We start from the raw sequence: 22,610 nt of genomic DNA on the forward strand, positions 1-22,610 counted from the left end.
AGTGTGTTTGGCACCTTTGAGATGCGCCTAGGACACTAGATGTTGTCCCTCTAGCTTGTCCACACCAAGATCACCAATGGTAGCCCCTTGAACAGCTTCTAAAGCTTTTCCAATCAATTAGAAAATCAGGTTTTGCCTTTTGAGAGATTATAAATGTAAACATGACACTAGAAACAATTTCTAGTATTTTTAATTCAAGAAATTGTTGGGAAATCTCTTTGAATTGATGAGAGATGAAGAAGATGAAAGGGAGAGGTGCTTTGGGGCTGCACCAATGAAACAAATAGCAGCTAGGTATTTTTCTTTTCATCCTTTCCCTTATATAGCTTGGTCACCACTTAAAACCCTTGCCACATGTCACCTTCTGATTGGCTCTAGGTTTAATTGACCCAATCACATTGTGCCAAGTGTTAAACCTATATTTAATCTTGACTTTAATCATCTTACATGATTAAAAGACATATGGCAAGCTTATGTGTAGTGCAAAGTGTCACCATCTTATGGTGCCACATGTCACCCTGTGAAATGACCAAAATACCCCGGTGTTTTAATTTTGAGTTCTCAACCCAAAATAATTATTTCTCTTCTTCTAATCAATTTATATCAAATATAAATTAATTAATTAATCTTTATTAATTAATTTCTCATTAATTAAATTCATATTTAAATACTTTAAATATAAATTTAACTTATACTATGCATCCAATAACCTAGATTTGGTTTCAAGCCATGCTAGGGACTTTGCAATCTAATTGCAAACCAAACCTATTTAATTAATCAATTAAACTCTTTAATTAATTAATTAAATCATATTTAATTTGGTAATTACTTGTGTATGTGTGTGACTTACTAAGCTCATCACTAATTGGTAATGAGACATGATATCAACTCTTAATATCATCAGAACTCTTTCTTACCATAAATGATTTCTCTAAATCATTTTATGCACCTCATAGACCATGGTTAACACCTAGCATAGCATGCCATGGCCACCCAATTAGTAATAAGGTTTACCTTAAATGAATCTATAATCATATGTTACCATGCACTAGAATCTCTCTGTTACAAAATCCCAACTCAAGCTGGAGTCATGGTTTATGTCAAACCCTATTTGCTATGAATATTATGTTCTCTTTTAATTCCAATTCTTAATTAAAGAGATTTTCTCATCAGAAACTCTTTTCTGAATAAATCTATCTGTCCTGGCTAGGAACTTGAAACATCAAGAACAATTAAATGAACATAGGATTTTATCCCTATTTACTTAGAGGAACAGATTCCATCTTGATCAACACTTACCTCCATATATAACTAGTAAGAGCCAACACATGCCCATATACCCATATACAGTACAAGTATGAAAGCAGTATCAAACTCAAACCACCTATATACAAGATAACTGTGTTATCTCAGGTCTAAAGATTATTTGCACTGATATGATTTATGACAATACATTAACAAGAGTAAACTCCATGTGCTTGTCATAAATGTCACTGGTTCGACCTACTTATCATGTATAAGTGCCTATCATGTTTGTTATATGGTAATGAGACTCACCATTCCATCTTATTTACATCTCATATAAATAACTTGGGAACAAACATGGTTACAATCTTTCTGGATAAGTCATGTCCTTATTGTGAAGTATCCTCAATTGTGAACCTATTTATGATACTTTGTGCTAGAAATACTGTCACTCATATTCTTAATAACTTAAGAATAAAATTTCTAACAAAATATCAATGGACCTTTTCTATTACACATAAATATATTATGTAAACGAAAAAGTAAAAAATGCCTTTTATTAATAAAAACATGTACAAGATACATACTAAATGATATGCTCTAGGGCATACTACTAACAATCTCCCACTAGCACTAGAGCCATTCATTACAATACCTTAGACCCATCTTCTCAAGATGTCGGTCTAACTGTGCTTGTGACAAAGGCTTAGTGAATGGATCAGCTAGATTTTTCAGCTGATGCTATTTTCTGCATGGCTATATCGCCTTGCCCAACTATCTCTCTAATAGTGTAATAGCGCCTTTCTATGTGTTTGGATTTCCAGTGAGACCGAGGTTCCTTATATCCAAACAGCTTCTTTTGCAGCATCTGATGCAGTAAAATACTCAGCCTCGGTAGTGGAATCTGCAGTCATAACCTGTTTGGAACTGTTCCAACTGACTGCACTTCCATTACAAATGAACACATATCCAGAGGTAGACTTTCTATCATCGATATCTAATTGGAAATCAGAATCAATATGATCATCTAATTGCAAGTCACCACCTCCATATATTAAGAATAAATCCTTAGTTCTTCTCAAGTACTTAAGGATATTCTTGACAGCTATCCAGCGTTCGAAACCTGGATTGGATTGGTACCTGCTAGTTAAACTAACAACATATGCGATATCCGGCCTAGTACACAGCATTGCATACTTCAAACTTCCAATAGCGAAAGCATATGGAATCCTGGCCATTTTATCTCTTTCTTCAGGTGTCTTTGGAGACATCTCTTTAGAAAGGTGGATACCATGTCTCACTGGTAACAATCCTTTCTTAGAAACAAGCATGTTAAACCTCTTTAACACCCTTTCCAAGTATAGACATTGGGATAAAACAATTATTCTTTTTGCTCTATCTTTATCGATGCGAATCCCAAGAATATAGGTTGCCTTCCTTAAGTCTTTCATGGAGAATGTATTTGACAACCATACCTTTATAGTTGTCAACATACTTATGTCATTGCCTATCAACAGAATATTATCCACATATAAGATAAGAAAAGTGACAAGACTATCACTAATCTTCTTATATACACATGGCTCATCCTCATTTTTGATAAAATCAAATGACTTAATGACTTCATCAAAATGGAAGTTCCAACTCCTTGAAGTTTGTTTTAACCCATAAATGGATCGCTTTAGCTTGCGCACTTTGGAACCATCTTGGGATTCAAAACCCCTAGGTTGTTCCATTAAAATGTTTTCTTCAATGTATCCATTGAGAAAAGCTATTTTGACATCTATCTGCCAAATCTCATAATCATAATATGCAGCTATTGCTAATAGAATCCTAATTGATTTAAGCATGGCAATAGGCGAGAAAGTCTCCTCATAGTCGATTCCCTGCCTTTGGCGAAACCCTTTTGCTACTAGCCTTGCCTTATAGGTCTCTACCTTTCCATCAGAGCTAATTTTCTTCTTGAAAACCCACTTGTTCCCTATAGGTATAATACCTTCAGGTGGGTTAACAAGATCCCAAACTTGATTCTTATACATGGAATCAATCTCGGATTTCATCGCATCAATCCATTTTGAAGAGCCTATATCTGATATAGCTTCTTCATAGGTAAGTGGATCATCTCCATGATCTACTTCTTCATTAGTAGACAACTCTTATTCTTCTTCATGAAGAAAACCATATCTCACTGGTGGGTGAGATACCCAAGTTGTTCTGCGAGGAACAGCTATAGATGTTTCATCAATAGGTGTAGGTTGACTAGATGGATCTATATCCATTTGATCTGTTTGTTGGTCAAAATTCTCCAATTCCAACTCTATTTGCCTTCCTTTGCCTCCTTCTTGAACAAACTGTTGTTCAAGAAATGTGGCATCTCTACTTATCACAACCTTTTATGATGTGGGCAAATAAAAATAATATCCAAAACTATCTTTTGGATATCCAACAAATCGACCCTTTTCTGATCTGGTTTCCAATTTATCAGTGTTCAGCTTTTTGATATAAGCTGGACAACCCTAAATCTTAACATGCTTAAGACTTGGTTTTCTTCCATGCCATATCTCATAAGGTGTGGAAGATACTGATTTTGTTGGAATCCTATTCAGAATATACAAAGCTGATTCTAATGCAAATCCCCAAAAGGAGATTGGCATATTAGTATAGCTCATTATACTACGTACCATATCCAATAGGGTACAATTTCTCCTTTCAGATACACCATTCAGCTGTGGTGTTCCTGGAGGAGTCAGCTGGGAAACAATGCCATGCTCTCTTAAGTATTCATCAAATTCAGTAGTCAAGTATTCAACTCCACGATCTGATCGAAGAGCTTTAATACTTTTTCTTGTTTGATTTTCTACTTCAGATTTAAATTCTTTGAACTTTTCAAAGGATTCATGTTTGTATTTCATCAAATACAAATACCAAAACCTTGATTTATCATCAGTAAAGGTAATAAAATAATGAAAACCGCCTCTAGCCATTTCTTTAAATGGACCACATACATCACTATGTATTAGCTCCAAAATTTTTTCAGCTCTTAGTCCTTGTCCAACAAAGGGTGATTTAGTCATTTTGCCTTGAAGGCAGGATTCACAAGTTGGAGTAGGTCCAAAACCCAATGAGGATAAAATCCTCATTTTCCCCAGCTTTGCAATCCTATCTTCTGCAACATGGCCTAACCTTAGGTGCCAAATATATTTTGAACTTGAGTTGATTTTCATCATGGTTTTGCATTCTTTTAGATTGCTTGCATTAGATTTGTATTTAACATTATTATCTAGATAATAAAGTCCATCATGCATATAACTCGAACCAATATATTTATTTCCAAAATAAATATTACAAACATCATTTATGAACTGAAATTCATAACCATCTCTAGTCAAACTAGATATAGAAATGATGTTCTTAAAAGTTATCAGGAATATGCAAAACCTTGTTTGAATACAAAATATGTCTATACATGTATAAAGCTTTAGATCCTATGGCTAAAGCTTCAACAGTTGAGCTTTTGCCAACTCAGAGTCTAATATCTCGTTAATGCAAGCTTCTATTATTGGCTATACTCTGGGCAGTTCCTATTTCTGTGCCCATCATTATAGCAGTGGAAACACTTTCCTTTTGCCTTTGTCAGCTTTGGTTTTCCCTATCTGTTTAGCTTATCTTCTTAGAAGGATTAGGAATCTGAGGTTTCTTTTTCTTATTGCCCTTCTTCTTGTTGGACTTTCCAGTAGAAGAAGATGTAATCAAAGCTGCCTCTTTTCCTTTATTGCCCGGCATATTCTTTTGGGCAATAACCAACATGTTGAGTAAACCAGCTAAGGTGCATTTCTGCTTAGATATATGGAAATTTGTCACAAAATTCCCAAATAACTCAAGAAGGGACTGAAGGATCAAATCTGTCTGCAGTTGGAAATCCATGTTAAAGTCAAGATGTTCCAGCTGCTCAATCAACCGAATCATCTTGTGGACATGATCCCCAACATTCTGTCCCTCAGACATCCTCATGCGGAATAACTGTCTAGATATCTCATACCTAGCATTCCTGCCGTGCTCACCATACAACTCTTGTAGGTGAAGAAGGATCTCACTCTCACTCCGCATGTTCTTATGCTGCTTCTGTAACTCATTTCTCATGGAAGCAAACATCTAACACTTAGCTCTTATATCATGCTCCTTCCACTTGTCAAAAGTTTCATGTTCCTCTTGAGTGGCCTTTGAAGGTAAGGGACTGTAGCAATGGGATTTTGCGGTCGCCCGGACGATCACTCACCGAAGTGGGAAGATGTGAGGAGTCGCCACCTTAGTTTTGAGGGAAACTAAAGAAAACCTTTTGAGAAATTAAATTAAAAATGAAACCACTTCAAAACAGAGATTCTAGGTTCGGGGTCCATAAACGGGTGGGGAAGGTGTTAGGCACCCCACCTCGTCCCTTAATAAGGGTAAATAGATTTAATTTTGCGTCCTTTGTAAATCAGTTAGGAGGGCTCGAATGGGAATGTTAATCCTTTTGGTAAAAGGAATGTTTGATTTTTCACTGATTAGGATTACCCAGATACATAAGTAAATGAGACAGCCTTAGTGAGTCGGCGTCACGAGTCGTTTTGGTTTTGGGATTATCTTGCATACGGGTTGAAATTTGGTGTGAGAATCGGATAAGAACTCTCCTCCTATCTCTTTTAAAATTCGAGTAGAGACCGGATAAGAACTCTCCTCCGATCTATTCTAGGTTATTTATTAAAATTCTAATTGGAGATCAGGTAAGGATCCTCCTCCGATCTCTTTGAGGTATTTATTAAAATTTTGAAGATGGGAACCGGATAAGAATTCTCCTCCGATCCCTATTTAATAGTTAATAGAATTTTGAGTTGAGACCGGATAAGAACTCTCCTCCGATCTCTTTTAAATTAGAATTTTGAGTTGAGATCGGATAAGAACTCTCCTCCGATCTCTTTTAAATTATAAAGGAGCCTGAAAGGATTTTTTTTGATCTCCCGAATTTTGGTATCTTAAGAACCTAAAGATAAGGATCCTGTAATTTAAAGATGTTGGGGATAAGACTTATCAATAACTTTTGGCTAGATGGGGATAATGAGACTTGATTTACCGACTTCTCATGTATTCATTTTTACCAATATCTATTAATAACCGATCTATTCTGTTTCGTTTACTTTGGTTTTATTCCACTTTATGGCATCTTTGCCGAACTGCCGTTTCCTGACGTGTTATTCATATCCTCTCTTTAAAAAGAGACCTCTAAGTTGCAATTACCTACGTTTACCCAACCATTTACATACTACTGGGAGTTAGAAAACTTGCTTTCAGAAATGATGAAGATTAATAAAAATGAACTGATCACTAAAGAGATGATTTGGGAGTGTCATTCTTTGGGGATCGTTTGTGCAAAAGTAAACTTGAAGAAAATCGCAGATGTAGGTAAAACAAGGAAAATGCGGAAAATAAACGTGGACACTTAATAAAATAGTAGCATGAACTCCTACAATAACATCTCTTGAGGTTCTCTTGTGCAAAATACTCTTGAAGAAAGTTGCAGATGTATGAAGAATAAAGGAAGTGCGGGAAATAAAAGTAAACAGCAGTATGAGCTCTTACCTGTGAGGAGCCGGATCTACTAAAATAGTTACGGGATGGCAAACAGGGATAAGACAGGGAATTGATTAGCCTGAGAGTGGTGTTCTTCGTGAACTGGAGGGTACTCAGCTAAAATGCGAGTGATATGAAGTTGAGCTTAGAGATGATGGAAGACAGAAAATGAGAGTGCGACCAGATAATGAACAAACTGGAAATGTAGAGTTCCAGTATTCAAAATCTCTTAAAGAAAACACTTCAGAAAACTAGTTTCCAAAGTCTTTTAATCAACACTTCTAAATAGCAGAGTAACAAACTAAATGAAATTTCAGAGTTCCTCTTGCTAGAATAACAGCCTCTCATCTATTTTTTGTCCATCCCTTAAACAGTTTTTCATGCAGGTATTTATAGGAATCGGGTGCTCCCCATGAAGGGTCAGGATTTATTTTGAGGGAAATGGAGGGTCAAGATTTCGAAGGACATGATCGGATGTCCAGGAATTAAAGAGAATCAAAATGAATGGCTGAGATCTCTCTTCAGAACATTTGTCCTTTTCTTCTTTCCATCTGACGGTCCCAAATCTCCTTGTCCGGAATGATCTGAGGGCTAGGAGCGAAAGACGCTGGTATTGTCGTCTTTCTCTTGATCCAATGGTTCTGGTTTAGTCCTTACAAGTGAGATCAACGGTAGGGATTGGAATGTACAGGACTGTCATGACATACTCTGGCATTTGTCAGCATTGCGGGCGATTCTTAGGCGTGCAGTGGGGATCTCGCCTGCCATGCTTTAACTACCTCGGCTCTGATTCTGACGACGGTTATTGGGATTTGTCTTATTCCTTTTGCCTTCCGATCCCTCCTCTTTCTGATCTCTTTCACATGTTCTTTCCGACCTTTCATGCTGGTCTCCCACTTTCCGATCTACCATTCCGATCTTTTCCCTTCTTCAGGTCCGGTCTGGTCAAAGCATTAATTGTCCCTCGATCCCCGGCGTTAAGCCGTTTTACGCTTCGACAATAAATGCTCATTTTCCCCTATATATACTCCTGTTGACAGAAACATTTCTCTCATCTGTTTTTCCTCTCTTCCTTTCTTACTTTCTCTGTTCTAGCTGCTCCGGTGGAAGTTCTGGCTATAACTGTGGCTTTGATCTTTTTCCGATGAACTTCTTTACTCACCGATTGAAAATTTACGATCCCGGTGATCGAATGACCTTAACTGACGAAGGTGAGAGGACTGGATTTGACCGATCTATATTGCGGACCTTGGTCGTACCGATCTCGAGTCGCTCAACTGAGTTCATTCGGTTTCTCATCACATTGGGTGTTCCGACAGTGGTTTCCTCCCACATTGGGTGTTCTGACAGCGGGTCGGTTTCGAGTGGTAACATCGGTGACGATGTCTCTCATCTTCATGAGAGTCATAGTCACCCCATCTGAGCTGCACATCTTTCCGATGTCAACAGCCGGGCTCCTGGTCAAACACGTCTTTTGATTCAGCCACGAGACTTGGCTTTGACATAGGCCTTTTAGATAGGATGTTCCACCGGTCTCTAGAGATCGCCCAAATGATGTAATCCTAAAATGTAATCAGATCTCTAGAGATCGCCCAAATGATGTAGTTAGACCTTTATTGTAATCCGATCCCTAGAGATCGCCCAAATGGTATATTTTGTTTTCAATGCAACCAGATCTCTAGAGATCACAGAAATGATGTGATCCAATGTTAGTGTAATCCGATCTCTAGAGATCGCCCAAATGATGTAATCCGATCTTTTGAATATAAAGACTTTATTTTGTCGGTTATCATCTTATTATTTTTGCATTGATTATTTTCCGATCTCTAATGTGATTATCCAATCTGGTTTTTTACCCGAATGACACTTAACTGATCCTTTATTCAAAATATTTAACTCATTATGCCGATCTCCAGTTAACCAGTCTTCAGAACATTCGGATATTTGAGAGAAGTGTCAAAACAGCTGTCTAGTCCCACCAATCGATGCGCTGCCTAGAACCTCGCGAGCATTAAATGCTCGGACTAGTATAAATAGGGGCGAGGGGCTAGCCGGTTGTTCTCTCATTCCTTTCTCAGCTTCTTGTTCGCAACTTCGAAGTTCTCTCATTTTCTTCAGTGTCTCCGACGCCGATCAGACTCCGGTAAGGACTTTGATCTTCTTTTTTGTTTGAGTTCTTTGTTTCTTTTGAAAATGAGCGGTGCCGAAGGTCAGAGAGCGGCGAGCCCTCCTTCCATTCAGTTCTCATGGTCATCGTCTGATGAAGAAGAGGCAGTCGGGCCAAGCACCTTTGAACCCCTAGGGTCCTGCTCGGCTTCGGGGCGGATCATACCATCGAGAAGTGTTCGTTCCTCAGGGAGGGAGACTCTCCCCATAGATGAGCTACCGTCGGTTCTTCGAGAATCCGATCTTCAATCGTTTAGCCAAGAGTATAATATTAGTCCTGATTCGTACGAGCTAATCAAGTGCCATGGCGATCTTCGTGTCGATCACTCCTTTGAAGGGAACGACATGGTTATGGTGTATGAGGAACAGTTAAAGGCCGGTCTTCGATTCCCCCTGGATGACTTCTACAAGGAGGTCCTAAAACTTCACCGGGCGTGCATCGTTCAAATTCACCCCAACTCATGGCGGATTTTAGTAGCTTTCCGAGGCCTATGCCGAGCTAAGGGAATCAGACCTACGGCTAAGGTGTTCGCCGAGTTGCACCGGCTAACTCGCCGAAAGGACGATGACCACTGGTTCTTTCAGGCGAAGCCTCGTTGCGGGCTCTTTTCCGATCTGCCCTCGTCTCTTAAGAATTGGAAGAATCGTTTCTTCATTGTGAGGAGCAAAGATCCGAGCTGCTTTGAGGACTTCCCCCGCAGCTGGTGGTACCAGGGACCCTTGCTTCCGAACCACATTACCCTGAGCCAAGATGAAAGCCTAATAGTGATGGATTTGAAGAGTGAGGCTGCCACTAAAAAGTATTCTTGTTTGGATGCGGTGACTGCCGAGCTGCACCATTGGACTGTTCAGCTGCTCACTGGCCAAGACCGCGAACTTCCGCTCTCTAACCTCGGCATCGGTATTTTCTATATCTCAGTTCTCACGACCTTAGCGATCTCACTAACCTTTTCTTTGTGCAGGTATGGCGGGTGGTGAAGGTTCTAGGAAGCGGAAGAAGGAGAGAGATCTCGGAAGATAAAGGAGATAAAGCGTTGAACGACTTCAAACACCGGTCGCGAACACAGGAGATACAAAGAGACCCTCCTCAACCTTGGGTCCACCGACCGAGGTCGGATCTCCTCCTAGATCGGAAGAGCGGTCTCCGCTCTCTCAATTATTCCAAGCCCGAAGGGGGCTTGCTCAAGCTCGGGAGGACCTCTTCTCGTGGCGCTCAAATCGAGCGATCGCTTGAAGAATAACTTGTCGAGGAGAACCCCGATTTTGCCAAAGTCACGGGTCTACCATCTTCTTTCGGGAGGATCGGACGTTATCCGGAATAGTCTCGATGATATATTGACTCGAACCATGAGCCTAAGCGTGGAGTGTCCGTGAACCGGACCATGGTTCGAGAAAGATTCAGCGTCTGGGTAAGGAGGTCGGCAAGAAGAATCGGAGTGGCTTCCTCCGATCCCAACTCTCATCCGCCCGGATTATATATCTCAAGTCGAGGGACGGGCGAAGTACCATGAAGACAAGCGGCCGAATGCACTCGTGTCTGGATGAAAGGGATCAGGCCCTCGGAGAGGTCCAAGCGCTTCATGCCAACGAAGCTGCTCAGGTCGCCCAACTCATAGAGGAGCTCAAGGCGAAGGATGAGGAGCTTAAGGAGAAAGATAGGGAACTTAAAGAGAGGGATGAAGAGATGGTGACAGGAATAGCCGAGGCCTACGTGAATGCTCATAGGGATCTCTTGGCCGCGCTCCAGAAGCGTTACCCAGAAGAAGACTTCTCTTGGATGGCCGATGTGGCTCCTGAAGGCAACGAGGAGGAAGCCGAGGGTGAGAGAGAGGGTGAGCAAAATGTAAATCAAGCTGGGGGTGATCCTCCAGCTGAATAGCTTGTACAAAAAGTGAAATGAAATAGAATATCTCTTTTGTTCAATGAATGGATGTGATTGGAAAATTTTAAACCATTGTTTGTCTGAGTATTCGATTGTATGGGCACAGCAAAACAAAAACTAAATGTGATTATTAATCTAAGTATGAGAGATCGGAAAGCACTTTAAGCATGAGATCGGTAGGGAAAAAAAATGCTGAACGGAACTTGATTGAAAATTTAACTCGAACACTTAAGATCGGAATTCTCATTAAATCGAACCAAAACTTTAGCTCTTAAACTTTCGGAAAGGAGGTTGGCAATAAAACTGGTAGGAAAAGATCTAGTGCCAGTTCATTTTATTTATCAACAGAGATCAGGAATATTCTTGACAGGTCCAGAAATTCGACAACGGTTTTGAGAGGACGGTAAATGATTTTGAGAGATCGGCGAGGCTTTAATGAATGTGAGGACTTAGCATTGATTCAAGTCTTTGCGAGGAGAGGTCAGAATTGTGACTGCCTATCAAAGAGGGATCGGGAATGTAACTAGCTGTCCAGAGGGGACTTAGTACCAGGGATCGGGTTTAATTTTGGGGATCGGCAAAAATATGGTGTCGACAGGGACCAGGAACATTTGAGTCTAGAACATATCCTATATGTTCAAGGTTCAGGACAAGTTTCAAATTTCTTAGCCAATCAGACAGATTAGGTCCTGTCAACCTATTGCGATCAAGTATGCTTGCAAGAATATTGGATGGTGGTGGTTGTTCTGTGCTCATTATTATCAAAAAATTAACTGCAGAAAATAACCAGATTTATTAGTAAATGTATCATGTAATTAATCAAAATGATTATGGTCTTTTAATCAAATTGGTCCTCCCACTAACTTAACGAATCCTACACTTCCAAAGTATAAAATGAAAATCCTAGTTGGATGGATTTCTAGTGGGTGATTGAATTCTATTGATCATCCTCAGGTACATCCATTATTGGAATTACAATAAACTATAAGTGAGCAACTCCTTGCCCATCACATCTCATGTGAGGTTCAATCCTTTACCTAGACCCTAATGCTCAAAATCTCAGGTACATCCATTATTGACTTATCTTTCATTAGTTAAATTGATCCCATTGAGCCAGTAATTATGCAAATAATTTTAATGTCCTCAGGTACATCCAATATTGGCCACTAAACCCTTTACATATTTACAACATCTCATGCTTAACAATTATTCTTAAGAAAATCTCTTAAATTAATTGTATCTTATGCAAGTATTTAAAATTTCTTAAAATAATTGCCTCAATGGAGGGCCCATATTATAATTACTTTAATTATACCATTTCCAACTTAATCATTTGTTTGGAAGATTTTATGATCGTCCTAATTACTATTAAGGTCTCACTTTGCACATTATCCATTTAGCATGCATATATCATATACTTATATACATTTCCATACATCTCATGCATTCATGGATAAACAGTAAATATGGTATGATTATGGACTTTCTAAGGGATTTAATTCTGAGCCACCAAGAATTGAATCAGGGCATTCCTAGGTGCATTTCATTCATTCATATTACAAGAGTTGCTGAAGGAGTACATAATCAACACTTGATATTGAATTCCTCCCACTGGTCCCACCAATGCTCTTGACCTCCTTGTTCTTCTTGCAATCCAATTACATAGTAATCCTTGGCATACCAAGACGAATTTACAAGAACTAAATAAATGAAATTACAACCCAAAAATTATTACAACCTTAATAATACATGCCCAAAATAAATTAAAATAAATTAAGTAATTTACAACCCAAAGAAACATAAAAGAAATAAATCCAATCACATTGGTCTTTTATAGTCCATGATCATCCATCATGCATATTACTATTTACTAATTAAATAAAACATACATACTTAAATTAAATTGAATATCTCATATTCAACTTAAAAATCCAGATTTGAATATGATTCAAACAAATTTAAAAATTCAGATTTGAATCACATTCAAACAAATCTAAAAATTCAGATTTGAATCACATTCAAACAAATTCAAAAATTCAGATTTGAATCACATTCAAACAACTTTAAAAAATCAGATTTGAATCAAAATTTAATTGTATGATTTAAAACTCTAATTAAACAATTTAATTAGACATAAAATAGACATAATTATGAGCATTAGATCATACAACAATTGCACAAACATTGCCCAAACAATGTGCACCATAAGAAGTGCTCAAACCATGCGCACATATGGAGTCTTCATCAAGCCGCCACCTTTATCATTGCAACCAGCAATGGATCTATCATCTCATGATCAAACCACACAATTAAATCATAATCAAGAATCTAAATGGCAAATATAGTGGCTCTGATACCAATTGAAGGAGCGGAAGCATGAAAAATACAAGTTTAGATCATTGAAATTCAAAATTTTTCTTCTAGGGTCACATGCATCATGCAAGATTTATTTTTATCTATTTGATTTCAATGATAAACAGCATATTAAAACTCTTTTAATATATTTTTGGATCTACATTTTCCATTTAAGATTTTAGAATTAACAGATTAATTCATTAGAACCCTAGATTAGATCAAGAATAAGTGCATTAACCTGTTTGATGCACTGCAGTGTGTTTGGCACCTTTGGGATGCGCCTAGGACACCAGATGTTGTCCCTCTAGCTTGTCCACACCAAGATCACCAATGGCAGCCCCTTGAATAGCTTCTAAAGCTTTTCCAATCAATTAGAAAATCAGGTTTTGCCTTTTGAGAGATTACAGATGTAAATAAGACACTCGAAATGATTTCTAGTATTTTTAATTCAAGAGATTGTTGGGAAATCTCTTTGAATTAATGAGAGATGAAGAAGATGAAAGGGAGAGGTGCTTTGGGGCAGCACCAATGAAACAAATAGCAACTAGGTATTTTTCTTTTCATCCTTTCCCTTATATAGCTAGGTCACCACTTAAAACCCTTGCCACATGTCACCTTCTGATTGGCTCTAGGTTTAATTGACCCAATCACATTGTGCCAAGTGTTAAACCTATATTTAATCTTGACTTTAATCATCTTACATGATTAAAAGACATATGGCAAGCTTATGTGTAGTGCCATGTATCACCATCTCATGGTGCCACATGTCACCCTGTGAAATGACCAAAATACCCCTGTGTCTTAATTTTGAGTTCTCAATCCAAAATAATTATTTCTCTTCTTCTAATCAATTTCTATCAAATATAAATTAATTAATTAATCTTTATTAATTAATTTCTCATTAATTAAATTCATATTTAAACACTTTAAATATAAATTTAACTTATACTATACATCCAATAACCTAGATTTGGTTTCAAGCCATGCTAGGGACTTTGCAATCTAATTGCAAACCAAACCTATTTAATTAATCAATTAAACTCTTCAATTAATTAGTTAAATCATATTTAATTTGGTGATTACTTGTGTATGTGTGTGACTTACTAGGCTCATCACTAATTGGTAATGAGACATGATATCAACTCTTAATATCATCAGAACTCTTTCTTACCATAAATGATTTCTCTAAATTATTTTATGCACCTCATAGACCATGGTTAACACCTAACATAGCATGCCATGGCCACCCAATTAGTAATAAGGTTTACCTTAAATGAATCTATAATCATATGTTACCACGCACTAGAATCTCTCTGTTACAAAATCTCAACTTAAGCTGGAGTCATGGTTTATGTCAAACCCTATTTGCTATGAATATTATGTTCTCTTTTAATTCCAATTCTTAATTAAAGAGATTTTCTCTTTAGAAACTCTTTTCTGAATAAATCTATCTGTCCTGGCCAGGAACTTGAAACATCAAGAACAATTAAATGAACATAGGATTTTATCCCTATTTACTTAGAGGAACAGATTCCATCTTGATCAACACCTACCTCCATATATAACTAGTAAGAGCCAACACATGCCCATATACCCATACACAGTACAAGTATGAAAGCAGTATCAAACTCAAACTACCTATATACAAGATAACTGTAACACCCTCCCGGTAGCAACTCCGTACATTCTACTGTTCCGGTGACCAGTGTTGGTCCGGACAGTTAGAACGTCCAGAAAAATATTTAAACTAAAGTGAGGAACCATAATTAACTCAAATATTAATAAGAAAAATTTAGTTAAAATTTTAGAAATAAAATACAACCAAGTTAAATGAGCCGGTGCCCTAGCGATGGGTAATCTAGTGAGAAGTTGCGGTTCTCGCGACTAGGAGCCCTAGACCCGGGGGAAAAATTATAAAATAATTATTGGGACTCCAGAGAAGGGTTATTGAGGTTCTTATGGCATTAGAATGCCAAGGAAATGCTTAGAAAAATTTTTCAATCGGTACAGACAATTTTGGCCTGTTAAGCCAAACGGAGGGCATTTTGGTCATTTCGTCTTCAGAGATGATTTTTGGCCGACTTGTCCAGTTAAGTAAATAATTATTATGACATAAAATGTGAATAAATATTACTAAAAATTGAATTGAAAATGAGTAAAAAAGAAAAGAAAAAAAAATGAATTAAATGGGAATTTATGACATCACATGATGTCATTAGTGTGCCTTCACCTAATTACATGGTGACACATGGCATAAACTAACTTAAAAGAGGTCAAATGGGCTGGAAAATGAAGAAAATCATACTTTTCTTTCTTTCTTCTTCCTCCTGCTGTGAACCATTCCACCATAACCACCATTAACAAATTTCTAAACCTCCATTTCCCTAGCTTTCTTCCACCAAAAGCCCTAGTTGTCTTCACAAAAAATTCACCCCACACCTTGAGGAAGCTTTGGGCAGCAAAATTTTGAAGAAAAATTAAAGTTTTGGTTGGCTTGGATTTGAGCTAAAAGAGGTTAGTGACCTAAACCTTGAATTTCACTTAAATTTCATGTTTAAGAACTATAAATGTGTGTAAATGACAAAGAAATTTGATGAAACACCATTGGTATGCTAACCCTAGATTTTGGCAGCCATGGTTAGGGTAATATGATGATGATTTTTGGAGAGCTAACATGCTAGTATGGCTACCCTTAATGTGTATCTTATAAGTGAATTGATAAATGCAATGATAATGCATGGTTTGGAAATGTTGAGTTAGGGTTTGGGTTGAAGAATGAGACTTTGATCTTGTGATGATGGGAGTAGGTTTTAATGGTCAATTAGTGACCATTTGGTTTGGTTTGAATAAAAAATGAAGTCATTTGGGTTGTGGGATTTGAGGTTGGAGTGGCTGCCTTGTGTGACCTGCAGGTTTGGATGTGAGTCCAGCCTGTTTGGACAGCCATAACTTAAATTGTAGAGGCTCAATTGGTGTTTGGCCAATTGGACATGAAACTAGACACAAAATGACACAACTTTGGTGAAGAAACCATGCCCATAAGACCAAACTAAGTGAACCAAAACCTTGCTCCAATCCGGGTGACCTGCAATCTGCCTGGGCAAAATGACCAAATAAATAGTATTTGGTCATTTGGCCATAACTCAACGTAGCAAGGTCCAATTGACCTGAAATTTTACCAGAAACAAGTTGAGATATAGACCAACAACTTTCATGAAGAAACTTGACCTAAATTATGATCATAACCTAGTCAAATTGCCAACCAAACTTGAGTTACCAAATCTGGCAGAAACAATTTTATTCAGAATTTTGGAATCTGTCTAATCCGACCAGTTATGGTTTTTAGGCCATAACTTGAGCTACAAAACTCCAAATGGAGTGATTCAAAAAAATAAATTCAACTAGACAAAATAAGAAATAACTTTCATGTTTATCATTTTTCCAAATTCCCACTGCAACAGTAACTAATGGAACAGTAAACCCAAAGCTTGAAAACTGAAAATTTTGTCCAATTCACATTAAGCTTAGAGATGGTATTGGCAACCAATACCAACAAGTTTAAAATACAAAATGTGGTATGTTGATGATATTTAAACTAATTTACCTGTAGCCAATGCAAAAGCCAACATTTTGGTTGACCAATGAAATGAATAGTAATCATAAAAATTTAATTTCAAAGAATTACATAAATAAAAAGTGTTAAATGCCCTAGTAGGCCTAATGTGATTGGTTTGGATAGGTTGGCATGCCAATGGGGTTCTGTTAGCAGTACTGCATATGGCTTCATGCTATTCTGTATTTCATGGCTTCCCATGCCATTCTGTGACATAATAGCCTTTGGCTATGATATTGAGTTGTTATACTCGGGTTTAATCCCCGATAATTATCACAGCTTATTAGTCGTTACATTGCACCGAGAGACACAATGTGACCAATGGTGTGATGGTCCGAGGTACTTAGTACCCGATGCAGTTACCCATTTATCTAGTCCAGTCAACTAGTATAGGTTACTCGGGCAGTATTAATAAATCTTACCAAACTTCAATTGAATAATATTGTAATAAACATTTGAGACTTAGTTCACCCAAAAATGTAAATATACATTCTGTACACATGTTTTTATTTTATTTTATTTTATTTTATATTGTCACCACTAAGCAGAATTGCTTAGTGCGTCGCTTTTGCCACGCGCAGGTACTAGAGACATAGCTGGGAGTCCAAAGAGGCCTCATCTGAGGTGAGCCTTCATATCTACACTCAGAGTTCAGAGTCACCTCACATTGCAGTGCATTTGGTAGGACATTAGGCCACTTTTGATATTTTGATATTTTGTATTTTGTAACCTTCTGTAATGTATATTATAAATTCATGTAATCAAGCTTTTGATGTAAGTATCTATGAAATATGTTCAGTAATAAATTGAGCATTTTTCATTGAGTTGACTGTGTTTTGAATTGAATTGAATTTTGAGATACTGAAGTGAATTGAGAAATTGTTGAGTATATATTGGAGGTTGATTGAGAATAATGTGATGATATTATTGGGAGTGTTTTTAATAGGTTCAGAAGAACTGTTTTTCCAATTTATAGCCGGCACTCTGCCGGATTTTCTATAAAATTTGCGAAAAAATTTAGTTCTATCAGAAATTATAAATAAATGAATTAAAAGGGATTAATTGAAATTGAAACATGTATTGGTGTTCCGACACACTGAGTGGCATAACTTGCTCGGCTACACTGTAGACGGGTAAGGGGTGTCACAATAACTGTGCTATCTCAGGTCTAAAGATTATATGCACTGATATGATTTATGACAATACATTAACAAGAGTAAACTCCATGTGCTTGTCATAAATGTCACTGGATCGACCTACTTATCATATATAAGTGCTTATCATGTTTGTCATATGGCATGAGACTCACCATTTCATCTTATTTACATCTCATATAAATAACTTGGGAACAAACATAATTACAATCTTTCTGGATAAGTCAAGTCCTTATTGTGAAGTATCCTCGATTGTGAACCTATTTATGATACTTTGTGCTAGAAATACTGTCACTCATATTCTTAACAACTTAAGAATAGAATTTCTAACAAAATATCAGTGGACCTTTTCTATTACATATAAATATATTATGTAAACGGAAAAGTGAAAAATGCCTTTTATTAATAAAAACATGTACAAGATACATACTAAATGATATGCTTTAGGGCATACTACTAACAGTTGTTATACAAGAATGTCAGATTTGACTAGACTGACAAGTGTCAGACAAGTTTTGAGAAGTTGAAGGCTATGTTGATAAAGGCACCAGTGTTAACACAGCCAGTGTCGGGAAAGGACTTTGTGATCTACAGTGATGCCTTGCATAATGGGTTAGGGTGTGTATTAATACAAGAGGGGAAGGTAGTCGCCTATGCTTCCAGGCAGCTAAGGCCACATGAACAGAATTACCCTACCCATGATCTAGAACTTGCAACAATTATCTTCGCACTGAAGATATGGAGGCACTACTTGTATGGTGAAAAGTGCTACATTTACACATACCACAAAAGTCTGAAATATTTGCCAACCCAGAAGGAGCTCAACCTTAGACAGAGGCGATGGATTAAGTTCCTGAAGGATTATGATTGTGTGATTGTTTACCATCCTGGGAAGGCAAATGTGGTTGCACATGCTTTGATGTGAACCTTCAAGTAATTGGTAACTTGAAAACCCACATTCAAGAATTAAATGAACAATATGGAAAGCACCAAATCAAGATGTATGAATTTGATTCTTTGAACCAGCACAATCAGATTGTTGTGTAATTCAAAGAAAATATCAGAAATGGGATTCTTGACCTAATTCATATGGAGAATGAATAAACCAAGAATATTATGCACATTAAACCTTGCAAGATAGAAATCTCAGCAAGTTAATGAGCTTCACAAGAACAAAGGCAACAGCCAATTTACTCACTAAAGGAGCAGAAACAATCTTTCATTAATATTCAAAAGTGTGTCCTCCACTCTCTCATTACACTTGTATTTATAGCCTCTTGGCTTCAAAGCTAAAGACAAAAATATCCCTACTTTAGTAACAGCTGTAAGGAGCTTTAAGTCCAAACAAAAATTAATCTATCAAAAGACTAAAAACTCCTTACAAAAAGCAAATTTAATACAGCAGCAAATAAGGGCATTTAAGTCCAAAAGAGAGGTGGTTATAACAGCAAGGAATATTCCTTGGAAAAGGTGCCAGCAGATGCATGTACATGGGTTGGATTTGGTGCATGCATGTCCACAGGTTATTCCATGTAACCTAATGCTCCACATGACACCTGGTCACTTCTAAGCTTAATTTTCACCAAATTTAATCCTTTATAATTTTCTTCATGCCATTCCAGCTTATAATCCTTGCTCCTTATGATTTCACAAATTAAATTCTGAAGTGATTTAGCTCTAGCTCTTGTAATTGGACCTTGGATGAAATCCTTTGGCATGGATGTACCTTGATTCTCATCATTCCCCTCCGCTTCAAAAGGATTTGTCCTCGAATCTGTTCCTGCATCAACACAAGGAGATAAATCAGCAACATTAAAGGTGGCACTGACATTATACTCACCGGGCAGGTTTATTTTGTAGGCGTTATCATTAATTTTGGCCAGCACTTGGAAAGGTCCATCACATCTTGGTTGTAATTTTGATTTCCTTCGAGAGGGAAACCTTTCTTTGTGCAAGTGAACCCATACCCAATCTCCAGGTTGAAATGTGACTTTCTTCCTTCCTTTGTTGGCTTGACTAGCATATTTTTCATTTTTCTTTTCAATTTGAAGCTTGGCTTGTTCATGGATTTTCTTCACCAATTCTGCTTTTCTTTTTCCATCTAAACTAGCAAGCCTGCTCACAGCAAAGGTAAAAGATCCAAAGGAGTTGAAGGATTGAAACCATACACAATTTTAAATGGAGAATAGCCAGTAGAAGAATGCACATTTCTATTGTATGCAAATTCAACAAGTGGAATGCAATCTTCCCATGACTTCAAATTTTGCTTAACCACAGCACGCAAAAGAGTAGTTAGTGTCCTATTTACTACTTCAGTTTGACCATCGGTTTGTGGGTGACAAGTGGTGGAAAATAACAACTTGGTGCCCAATTTTCCCCACAAAACCTTCCAAAAGTGACTAAGAAATTTAACATTCCTATCACTAACTAAACTCTTAGGTATGCCATGCAACCTAACAATATCTCTAAAGAAAAAATTTGCAACATTTGTAGCATCATCAGTTTTATGGCATGGAATAAAATGTGCCATTTTTGAAAACCTATCAACAACAACAAAAATTGAATCATGGCCTTGTTTAGACCTAGGTAATCCCAACACAAAATCCATAGACAAATGAACCCAAGGATCACTAGGGGTAGGCAAAGGTGTATACAAACCTTGTGGCAAAACTCTAGATTTAGCCTTAGCACACACAATGCACCTAACACATACTCTTTCAACATCTCTTTTCATATTCGGCCAATAAAAATGTTCCTTCAACACATCTAAAGTTTTGGCAACACCAAAATGACCCATTAATCCACCAACATGAGACTCATTCACAAGTAATTCACGCATGGAACTCTTAGGCACACACAATCTATTTTCTCTAAACAAATATCCATCATGCCTATAAAACTTCTCAAAAGCATTCTTTTCACAAGCTGCATACACTCTAGCAAAGTCATCATCTTCAGCATATAATTCTTTCACATATTCGAATCGTAATAACTTTGCATTAAGAAGGGCAAGAAGGTTATACCTTCGAGATAAGGCATCAGCCACCACATTTTCTTTCCCATGTTTGTATTGAATTACATATGGGAAGGTCTCAAGGAACTCAACCCATTTTGCATGACGCCTACTCAACTTATTTTGCCCCTTGATATGTTTCAATGACTCATGATCTGTGTGGATGACAAATTGCTTTGGCCAAAGGTAATGTTGCCATGTTTCCAAGGCACGTACCAATGCATACAACTCCTTGTCATATGTAGAATAGTTTAAAGCTGCTCCATTAAGCTTCTCACTAAAGTATGCTATTGGTCTCTTATCCTGCATTAAAACAGCTCTAATACCAGATGAGAATCAAGGTACATCCACGCCAAAGGATTTCATCCAAGGTCCAATTACAAGAGCTAGAGCTAAATCACTTCAGAATTTAATTTGTGAAATCATAAGGAGCAAGGATTATAAGTTGGAATGGCATGAAGAAAATTATAAAGGATTAAATTTGGTGAAAATTAAGCTTAGAAGTGACCAGGTGTCATGTGGAGCATTAGGTTACATGGAATAACCTGTGGACATGCATGCACCAAATCCAACCCATGTACATGCATCTGCTGGCACCTTTTCCAAGGAATATTCCTTGCTGTTATAACCACCTCTCTTTTGGACTTAAATGCCCTTATTTACTGCTGTATTAAATTTACTTTTTGTAAGGAGTTTTTAGTCTTTTGATAGATTAATTTTTGTTTGGACTTAAAGCTCCTTACAGCTGTTACTAAAGTAGGGATATTTTTGTCTTTAGCTTTGAAGCCAAGAGGCTATAAATACAAGTGTAATGAGAGAGTGGAGGACACACTTTTGAATATTAATGAAAGATTGTTTCTGCTCCTTTAGTGAGTAAATTGGCTGTTGCCTTTGTTCTTGTGAAGCTCATTAACTTACTGAGATTTCTATCTTGCAAGGTTTAATGTGCATAATATTCTTGGTTTATTCATTCTCCATATGAATTAGGTCAAGAATCCCATTTCTGATATTTTCTTTGAATTACACAACAATCTGATTGTGTTGGTTCAAAGAATCAAATTCATACATCTTGATTTGGTGCTTTCCATATTGTTCATTTAATTCTTGAATGTGGGTTTTCAAGTTACCAATTACTTGAAGGTTCACATCAGATTTGGTATCAGAGCAAAGGGACGTCCAAACAAGGTAGATTCTCTATTTGCTTCTTATTCTTTGTGTTTCTTACCTTCTTCATATTTGCTGTTTGGCTCTTGGGGTTTAGTTTGACCTGTTTGTTTAAAAATTTGTTTTGTTGAGTTTGTCTTAGGTTTTTGGGTTAATCAAGCCAAAGCCATTATTCTAGCTATCCATCTTGCTACCTTCATTTTGATATCAAGCATAAGAGATTAATTGGGTGATTGAGTTCGACTTACCAATTTGGCCCAAATCATCAAAGATTATTTGGGTGTGTTTAAGACATTGGGTGTAAATTTTGGGGTTGTTTGATATTGTTTGCCTGCTGAACCAAAATTTTGCGGCAGACCCAATCAAATCAAGTTCACATAGCAAATAGACCCAATAATTCCTGAAAATTTA

Source organism: Hevea brasiliensis, chromosome 9 (genome assembly GCF_030052815.1).
Source record: "Hevea brasiliensis isolate MT/VB/25A 57/8 chromosome 9, ASM3005281v1, whole genome shotgun sequence".
Lineage (NCBI taxonomy): Eukaryota > Viridiplantae > Streptophyta > Magnoliopsida > Malpighiales > Euphorbiaceae > Hevea > Hevea brasiliensis.